General features: G+C 38.0%; 1 pseudogene; it reads left to right on the forward strand.

Annotated features, from left to right (window-relative positions):
- Nucleotides 1-1,489: 1,489 nt before the first annotated feature.
- LOC143440737 (60 kDa heat shock protein, mitochondrial pseudogene) lies at nt 1,490-3,708 on the forward strand (annotated as a pseudogene).
- Nucleotides 3,709-10,557: the final 6,849 nt, after the last annotated feature.

The following is a 10,557-nucleotide window of genomic DNA, read 5'->3' on the forward strand; positions in this document are numbered from 1 at the left end:
CCTCCTTCCTTCCTTCCTTCCTTCCTTCCTTCCTTCCTTCCTTCCTTCCTTCCTTGTTTTCTATCTTTCTTCTTCCTTTTTACATCCCCTCTGTCTTCCCTTCTTTTCAGCAGAGATATTGAAATAAATTTTTAACACAAACGTTTTAAATACAACTAATATTAAGAGAGGTTCTCGGGAAGAAAATAAGATACATGGCGAGCAGAAGCATGGATTCTCCGAGGTTTGCTTTCTATTATCTTTCGTTTTTACTAGTTCTATGCTCTGGTCACTCACCTCAACCCTGAATGACCTCATGATGAAGATGGTCACCACCAGATATGAATCTTTGCTGAAACTTTGGTGAGACACTCTCCCTCACTTAAAGGGCCACAATCTAGTATTCTTTCCCAAAAGACTGGTGGTTTTAAACTCAGCACTAGACCTATGATGACAGCATCTCCACAAGAACCTGAAGTAACTTGTAATCATCTTCCTGTCAGAAACAATACAAAACTGAACAAACAAAAAGTTAAAATTAAATGAGCTCTCCAAGGAAGCAATTAGGAATCAAGGCTGAACTTTTATGTCAGTACTTGGAACACAAAAATTATGTCAGATATACATGCAGAGAAAATTCAGTGTTATTGAACTATAAGCAAGTTGCATAGCCTTGCCCCTGGAGGGCCATTCTTTTTCACCCAAACACTTTAGACTGTTTCAGCACTTCAAACTCCTTTCTTCCCAAAGACATGCAGGACAAATGGCTAACTGAGATACCTATTCATACATCACAGCAGATCCTGGCTGTCAGACTCTCACAGCACTGCAAGTTCCTCGTACAGAGTCCTGGCTCCTCTCAGCACTTCTCATCCCAGTTCTCTACCCTACACCTCTGTAGGCCATAAACCTTATTTATTTTCCCTTGCTTCTCTTTCCTATAAAGTCAGATACTTTCACCATGTGCTCATGGTCTGTTGGTTCTTCTCTTGGTTTTTCTCTTGGCACTTTGTCTTCTTGCTTCTGTTAGCTGCCCTCTCTTCTCCTTCTCTTTGTCTCTTACTCTACCTTCTTCTCTATCCTCTCATGGCCCATTCTGTCCAATGGCTATGTACTGTGCTACCTTCTAGACCTGATCTAGACTCTTCCTGATGTATCTGGATGTTTTATACTGCATGTATACAATAAAAACTTTCACTTTGATGATACCTTGAATTGGTTAGGTTCACATTTTCAATAAAAAATGTCCAAGTACTAAGAGGTATGAGAGAAGGAAGAGAACATAGATCTGTGTTGTTCATCACATCTTTCAGGTCAAGATTTCAAAATGATTCATCCATGGTGTGTGTGTCCTGGCAAGTGTGAGGTACTTAAATCAGAGAACTTTTTTTTCTTGTCACATCTGCTCAGGGAAAAGAAGAGTGAATGTGCCTAAAAACTTACTGTGCTAATCACTGAAGAAAATCCTCCATTAAGAACACTTTACATGGCCCCCACTCGCCATAGATGGCCTGCCTCGCCTCGAGCTCTCTCGCCGCCGCCCTGCAGAAATGCTTCGACTACCCACAATCCTTCGCCAGATGAGACCAGTGTCCTGGGCACTGGCTCCTCATCTCACTCAGGCCTATGCCAAAGATGTAAAATTTGGTGCAGATGCTCGAGCCTTAATGCTTCAAGGTATTTTAGCCGATGCTGTAGCTGTTACAATGGGGCCAAAGGGAAGAACAGTGATTATTGAACAGAGTTGGGGAAGTCCCAAAGTAACAAAAGATGGGATCACTGTTGCAAAGTCAATTGATTTAAAGGATAAATACAAAAATATTGGAGCTAAACTCGTTCAGGATGTTGCCAATAACACAAACGAAGAGGCTGGCGATGGCACCACCACTGCCACTATTCTGGCACGGTCTATTGCCAAGGAGGGCTTTGAGAAGATCAGCAAAGGGGCTAATCCAGTGGAAATCCGGAGAGGTGTGATGTTGGCTGTCGATGCTGTAATTGCTGAACTTAAGAAACAATCTAAACCTGTGACAACCCCTGAAGAAATTGCTCAGGTTGCTACAATTTCTGCAAATGGAGACAAAGACATTGGGAACATCATTTCTGATGCAATGAAAAAAGTTGGAAGAAAGGGTGTCATCACAGTGAAGGATGGAAAAACCCTGAATGATGAGTTAGAAATTATTGAAGGCATGAAGTTTGATAGAGGATATATTTCTCCGTATTTTATTAACACATCAAAAGGTCAAAAATGTGAATTCCAAGATGCCTATGTTTTGTTGAGTGAAAAGAAAATTTCTAGTGTTCGGTCCATTGTACCTGCTCTTGAAATTACTAATGCTCACCGGAAGCCTTTGGTCATAATCGCTGAAGATGTTGACAGAGAAGCTCTAAGCACACTGGTTTTGAACAGGCTAAAAGTTGGTCTTCAGGTTGTAGCAGTCAAAGCTCCAGGGTTTGGGGACAATAGGGAGAACCAGCTTAAAGATATGGCGATTGCTACTGGTGGTGCGGTGTTTGGAGAAGAGGGGTTGAATCTAAATCTTGAAGATGTTCAAGCTCATGACTTAGGAAAAGTTGGAGAGGTCATTGTCACCAAAGATGATGCCACGCTTTTGAAAGGGAAAGGTGACAAAGCTCACATTGAAAAACATATTCAAGAAATCACTGAACAACTAGACATCACAACTAGTGAATATGAAAAGGAAAAGCTGAACGAGCGACTGGCTAAACTTTCAGATGGAGTAGCTGTGTTGAAGGTTGGAGGGACAAGTGATGTTGAAGTGAATGAGAAGAAAGACAGAGTTACAGATGCTCTCAATGCTACAAGAGCAGCTGTTGAAGAAGGCATTGTTCTAGGAGGGGGCTGCGCTCTGCTTTGGTGCATCCCAGCCTTGGATTCATTAAAGCCTGCTAATGACGATCAGAAAATAGGTATAGAAATTATTAAAAGAGCACTTAAAATTCCTGCAATGACGATTGCTAAGAATGCAGGTGTTGAAGGATCTTTAATAGTTGAGAAAATTCTGCAAAGTTCCTCAGAAGTTGGTTATGACGCCATGCTTGGAGATTTTGTGAACATGGTGGAAAAGGGAATCATTGATCCAACAAAGGTTGTAAGAACTGCTTTACTGGATGCTGCTGGGGTGGCCTCCTTGCTAACTACAGCCAAAGCTGTAGTGACAGAAATTCCTAAAGAAGAGAAGGACCCTGGAATGGCTGCAATGGGTGGAATGGGAGGGGGTATGGGAGGTGGCATGTTCTAACCTAGAATAGTGCTTTGCCCTTATCAATGAACTGTGACAGGAAGCTCAAGGCAGGTTCCTCACCAATAACTTCAGAGAAGTCACCTGAAGTAAATGACTGAAGAGAAGGCTGGCTGATCACTGTAACCATCAGTTACTGGTTTCCTTTGACAATACATAATGGTTTACTGCTGTCATTGTCCATGCCTACAGATAATTCATTTTTTTATTTTTGAATAAAGACGTTTGTACATTCCTGATGCTGGGTACAAGAGCCATATACCAGTGTCCTGCTTTCAATTTAAATCACTGAGGCATCTCTACTGTTCTGTTAGCATCAGGACTGTAGTGCTGTGTTACCACATGGGAAGTTCAGAAGCAGCCTTTCTGTGGAGGGTGGGAATGATTGTGTACAAAGTAGAGAAGTATCCAATTATGTGACAACCTTTGTGTAATAAAATTTTGTTTAAAGTTAAAAAAAAAACTTTACATGGAATCTCATGAAGAATTAAAAAAAAGAATAAAGCAATTTATCCATTTCTCTCTTAGTGACATAAAAACTTTTATACACACTGTAAATTTTATTTACACATGATAATTATTATTTAATTAATTAGACTTTCATAATAATTATGTAAGTATCTAGTTCTGTACACAGCATTTGGAGCTGAGCACCATTTATTGAACACGAGAGAGGAAGTAGGTAACAGAAAAAGCTATTACAGTCTTCAAATGTGTACTATAAAGAGGAAGCTCTGGTTATGTAAGGAATCATATTTGATTGGGGGTATAGAGAATGAGAACACTTCACCTTTCAGGAAGAAAAAGTCCATATGCAGTGAGTTGCCATCATATAGCAGCAATCAGCTTCCATATAGAAAGAAGGAGACTGGGCTTGAGAGATTGCTCAGCTATTAAAGGCTAGGCTCACAACCAAAAATATAAAAAAGGAGGAGACCCAGTGCAAGAAGTAGCCACCACAGAGAGAGAATTGTCTTCCCTAGCAGGATTTAGCAAGAGCATCTCTTTGGGTTCTTACTTCAAAACCTAAAAACAGAACTGACCTTTCCCAATCTATTTCTTCAGTCTGTTAGTCCCAGTGTCTTGATATGAAAGGAAAAACTCTCAACTGCTGTGCACTGTGAACATCGTTGTGTGTCCTGTGGCACATGACTCAGATTATCCTGTGATTGGGATCAAACTCTAAGTACCCAATTTATAAACTTATCACTTGATGGCCTCTTTCCAAATAGACTAACAACTCTGCCTGTCACAACATCTATGTGGTAGATTGAGAATTATTTTCAAGTCACCTTGAGTCAACATTAGATTAAAGTTAAAAACAAATTACACAAATAAATTAAAATGGATACAATTATGAATAGTTAGAAAGAACTTTTTCCGTAAGTTGCTGGAGTGCACAGTATATTCCCAGAAGAAGCATAAATGACACACAGTTTGATGCTAAGCACTGCCTTAGCCAACATTGGTGAGTAAATGCAAACAACAAACCCATTAACAACAACAAATATATATGTGTGTGTGTGTGTGTGTGTGTGTGGTGTGTATGAGAGAGAGAGAGAGAGAGAGAGAGAGAGAGAGAGAGAGAGAGAAATGCAAAGAAAAATAAAGCACTGCAATCTGTTTCCAAAGAGAAAAAAAAAAAAACAAAACCCAATAATTGCTCATGTTTTCCAAGAATCTTTTATAACAATCTGCAAAAGGGCAAAACACTGGGTGATAGTCTAAAATAGGTAAACTTCTGATAGCAGCAAAAACTGCACATTGCATAAGTATGTAATTTGTAGTTTTAAGGATTCAGAAGGGTCATCACCGACATAATTTAAGCTTTTCTACTTGGACACCTCCTCCCTGCCTAGTCACAAGAAGTTCACTGTTAGAAGTGAACTGATAGTCCACTCACCAGCTTAAACCCATTATCTCTACCTCTACAAAAAATATCTGCTCCCCCAATCTGCTTTACCTGATTCTACAAGTTAACTTTATTATCTTATTATTCTCACTGTGGAATCAATTATTGGAAATCATTCACCTTTTGTTCTTTCATATGTGGATAATATTGCTTTGCACAGCTTCTATCACCAGCCATTATCACTTCTTATTTACTTGTTAGTACTTGGAGTACATTTCAAAAATCTTAGAGGGGCCAGAGAAATGAATCAGAGTGTGATAGTCCTTGGTCCCCAGTGTGAGGATCTGAAATTCATCTGAGGGACCCCAAAAGCTAAAGGCGGTAGATAAGGGGAAACCTCTCCAGAACACTGTAAGCTTCTGGCTTTTCCAATCCCTATGTCTAGCCATTAGTCTGTCAGTGATCCCTCCCTTTGAATCTGTCACTTCACTGCACTGTGTGAGCTGGCTTTATTTCTAAGATATGTACTTCTTTGTCCATCTCATTGACTATGAGCCATAGTCAACCACCCTTGAGAAAAGATGCCCTTAAAGTCATAGCTTTAATTTAGGGGGTTGAGGGTAGCTTTGAATATTTATTATTGAGTCGTGAACAGAAATCAAACCTGGTGAAATCCAACACCTATGTTTTGTCTCCACCAATGCACAATGTTTCTGCTATTAGGAATACGACTGAACAATATAAAAGCAGTTTACTTAGACTTGGTGTCAGTCCTGAAACTCTCAATTTAAAACAAAAAGGAGTGAAAATATGGTATAAAAGAATGTGAGATGAGAATTTATAGAGGAGAATCTCAAATAAACAGCAGGGTATAGTTGACATCCTTAATCCTAGCACTAAGAAACAGAGGGACTACAATTATCCTAGTGCCAGGCTATCCAGGGTTGCACTGTGAAACTATGTCTCAAATAACAAAATATTTATCAGAAAAATTCCAACCATCTAAAAAATATTTAAACACAATACCTAAAATTCTAAAGAGTGATTTGCGCGTTGGCATCTATGCAGGCGTGTAAGTGGTGGTTGAAAAACCCCACCACCTTTTCAATTATGTTAATGACTAAGAACTATAAAAATGGAGAGATTCTAAAATAGATTCCAATGTAACTATATTTATATTGTCTTTCCAGATTTGAAAATTTTCACCGAAGTACAAATATTCATCAAGGCTTTTCTTATGGGTGTGTCAATGTTGTGTATGCATATGAGAGCCACATTTCAACATTAGAAAACTTATCTTACCTTTGTGCCATCTCAGTTTCCTAGATATGGTATCTCATTGACTTGTCATAGACAATTGGGAAGGTCATGTAGCACTCACAGTCCTAGCTTCTGCCTACCATATGCGGGGATCACATGACAGTGTTTTGATCCATATTTATAATTGTGGGCTGAGGTTTAAACTCAGTCTTCCTGATTACAATATGACCTCCTTCCTGACAGAGGCATCTCTCAGACACAAAGCATCTCCTATAAACCATTAGTCTTGCCCAACTAATGGCTCCACAATTTCTGCTACTATGTGAACAAATTATGTATATTCATCAAACAACCACTGGGTTTATTTTTCTTTATTTTTGCTACTTTAGAGCACTAGGTTTTCTTCTAGGTAAGAATTTTTATGGAGGGAATAAAATCTCATTAATAACCAAAACTACTACACCTTGTTAGTACTTCTCTCCAAATACAAATGACTTTTTTTCTAATTTCGCCATCTTTTCACCCCAGCTATTCTCCAAGACAGAAAGCTTCAAGCACTCAGCAGTCAGACAAATATCCCCATGTTTCTGCCACTTGATTCAAGTTTCTCTGTCAGGAAAACACATCCTTGTAGTTTCTTTGATAAGAAATTACTCCAAGACCAGCTGAAATTTCATCTGCTTCTAGGTCTACTGTTAAGGCTCCAAACACTAAGTAAACATCTCCTAGAGTCATTGCAGCTCCTGCTTTGTCCAGGAGCCACTTTCATTTGTGGGAAAGTTGAACTGAGCACTTAGAGAAGTCTTATCCCACTGCACAGCAGAATCCTTTGTTAGAATAAACTCTGTGTTCCCATTTAAGATCTTTTGCTTGTGACATAGGCTTAAAGGATTCTATGAATTATGACGCCATCATGGTGAGAATGTTCAGGTAAACTATGGCAATTCAGTTTCATTCTTGTGACTGAGAATCTTTCAACGATTGGTGAATGTATAAAATGTATAAACAAAAAAATAGAAGAGTCATAATTGAAGACAAATATCAACTAAGAGTTCTGTCCCAGTTGGTTTCACCCTCACTTGACAGTTGACTAACCATAGTAACAAAAAACAAACATGGAAACAAAATGGGAAAGAATCCTTTCTCACTTATTGAATAACAGATGGATTCCTAACTCAGCCTTACTTTTGCATATCTAATGCAATGCTTGATGCTTCCCTGGAAGGAGAACATCCTAAGCAAGTATAGTATGTCTCAGTGGTGAAAGTGGAGAGTACCACACTAGAGGGAATATCAATGCTGCCATATATCTCTCATGTCTTCTGACCCTGTGTTCTCACATATGGCTCATTCAAAAGCTGTTTAAATTTCCTGATTTCTAGAGAGTTTTGGATCCCAAACGCATCACGAACAGGGCCAAACCCTTTGCACTAGAAAGAGACAGAGAGGAAGAGGTGCCCAAGCAGTGTCTGAAGAACAATGAAAAGAAGGAGAGTAAATCACGCTCATCTCTGTCGACAGTCACATATTTCATTTTGGGAAAACATGATATTTGATAGACATGATATAGGGATGTGGTCTTGGGAGGAATTAAAATAGTGTAGCCAAAATTCAGTAGTTTTTGTTCTCTCTTCTTTTTGTTTTCATTTATATTTTTTGCTGTATACTGGTTTTTCAAAAGGGTGTCTTATAGCCTAGTCTGGTGAGATGCTCTATAAGAGTTGAGGATGACCTTGCATTCTAATTCTGTGGATTCTATCTCCCAAATACTAGTGTTCTAGAGCTGTCCTACTAATTCAAGCATTTTGTGTGTGTTTGTTTTGTTTTAATGTTATTCTTGATACAGTGTCACTTTATTAAACCCTTGCCATTCTGGGGAAACCTATGTATTCATGCTCTCAAACTTCCAGAGATTAACCTTCCTCTGTATCCTAAGTGCTAGTATTAAAGGTGTGTGCCACCATGACTGGCTTTTACAAGTACTATCATTTCAGTTTGAATTGTGTTCCCTGAAATTTATATGATGAGTTCTTAATCAGAAAGACTGGTTTCTTATGTCAAGAATCAATTTGACCTCAACTCAAAACACAAATTGCTAAATGTCATCATCCCAAGGAAGGCTGGAAGCTCAGGGATTAAAAATTCTACATTCATTGTATTCCATAAGTTTGGGTATGTTGTGCCTTCATTTTCATGAATTTTAGAAAGTCTTTAATTTCTTTCTTTATTTCCTCCCTGATCAAGAGATCATTGAGTATAAATTTGTTCAGTTTCCAGGGTTGTATGATCTTTCTAGTGTTTGTGTTGTTCAAATCCAGTTTTAAACCATGGTTGTCTGGTAAGATACAAGGTGTTATTTCAATTTTCTTGTATCTGTTGAGGCTTGCTTTGTAACTGACTATATGATCAGTTTTGGAGAAAGTTCCATGAGGTGCTAAGAAGAAGGTATATTATTTTATTTTTGGGTAAAATAGTCTGTATATATCTGTTAGGTATATTTAGAGCACAATGTCTGTTAGTTTAATTATTTCTCTGTATAGTTTTTATCTGGATGACCTGTCAGTTGGTGACAGTGGGGTGTTGAAATCTTCCACTGTTAATATATGGGATTCAATGTGCAATTTAAACTTTATCAATGTTTCTTTTACAAATGTGGGTACCCTTGACTTTGGGGCATACATTTTCAGAATTGAGATATCATCTTTGTATATTTTCCTTTAATGAGTACAAAGTGTCAGGTGTAATTCTGCTAGGTCTACCTTTGCATGTTACCTGGCAGTTCCCCAATTAATGTTCTTTCTTTGTTGTGTAGATTTTGTTGCTTTGTTTACTATGTTGCAAGTGGACATTCTTTTCCATTATAATCTATTTGGTGTTCTGAAAGCTTCTTATATCTTTATAGTTATCTCTTTATTTTGATTAGTGAATTTTTCTCTATATTTTTTTGAAAATATGTCCTGGGCCTTTGTGCTGGAAATCTTCTCCTTCTATTATTTATATGTTTGGTGTTTTATTAGTTTCCCAGATTTCCTGGATATTTTGTGTCAGGAAGTTTTAACACTTAACAATTTCTTTTACTGAAATATCAGTTAATTGTGTCTTCTACACTTGAAATTTTTCATCTGTTGTATTGTGTTGGTGATGCTTGTCTCTATAGTTCCAGTTCAATTACCTAGATTTTCTATCTCCAGTATTCCCTCAATTTGTATTTTATTTATTATTTACATTTCCACTTCTAGCTCTTTAACAGTTTAATTCATCTCTTTTACCTGATTGATTGTATTCTCTTGGATTTCCTTAAGGGATTTTTCATTTACTTTCTAAGGGCCACTAGCATCTTCATGAGATTGGATTTAAGGTAACTTCTTCTGCTTCAGCTGTGTTAGAGTGCCCATGACTGACTAGAACATCTGGGCTCTGAGGCCCTGTCCCTTTTTCTTCTCCTACCCATCTAGTGGCTGACCAGAACTTTATTAACCAATGAGAGGTGGTAGAAAAACTATTTACACATCATTGATACAGCAGATCCTCCAATAATCACAATGCCAACATCTGGATCATAAGCAATCTCTGGGCACAGCAATAAGCATCTGAATACACAGTACACAAAAGCATCCCCACTATGATGACAGTTTAAAAAAAATGTACCTATGTCAAGTTGACAATGTACACATGATCCTCATTTCATTGTCCATATGTGTGTAAGGGTGTTTTAGGGAGCTTGAATTGAGTGATGAAGACCATCTTTGAATCTGGATGACACCATCCTATAGGCTGATGTAGAGTCTTAACATAAAGGGCCAAAGAAAGGAGACCTGAGCACAGAAATTCATATCTCTACTTTTTGACTGGGAACTCAATGTTACCGCACAGCATATGTTCCTCTTTCAGCAGATCCATCTCTCCCACTGCTTCTATCTTATCATGATAGACAGAACATTCAGATGGTGAGGGGTGAAAGAAACCTTTCCCACTTTGAGTTGCCTTTGTTAGGTATTTTGTCAGGGGAACAAGAAAGATATATAATACATCTATCAAATGTTTTCTCACAAAATTACTACTGATCATTCCATATAATTAGTTAGTTATATAAAGCTTACTTTTTCAAACTGTAGTTTTAGCATTGTATAACAGATAAAAATATATAATAATATATAAAAAAAGAAAAATGCCCACGGCTCATATCATATTTGGAGGAAG

This window comes from Arvicanthis niloticus, chromosome 30, assembly GCF_011762505.2.
Source record: "Arvicanthis niloticus isolate mArvNil1 chromosome 30, mArvNil1.pat.X, whole genome shotgun sequence".
In the NCBI taxonomy this organism is placed as follows: domain Eukaryota; kingdom Metazoa; phylum Chordata; class Mammalia; order Rodentia; family Muridae; genus Arvicanthis; species Arvicanthis niloticus.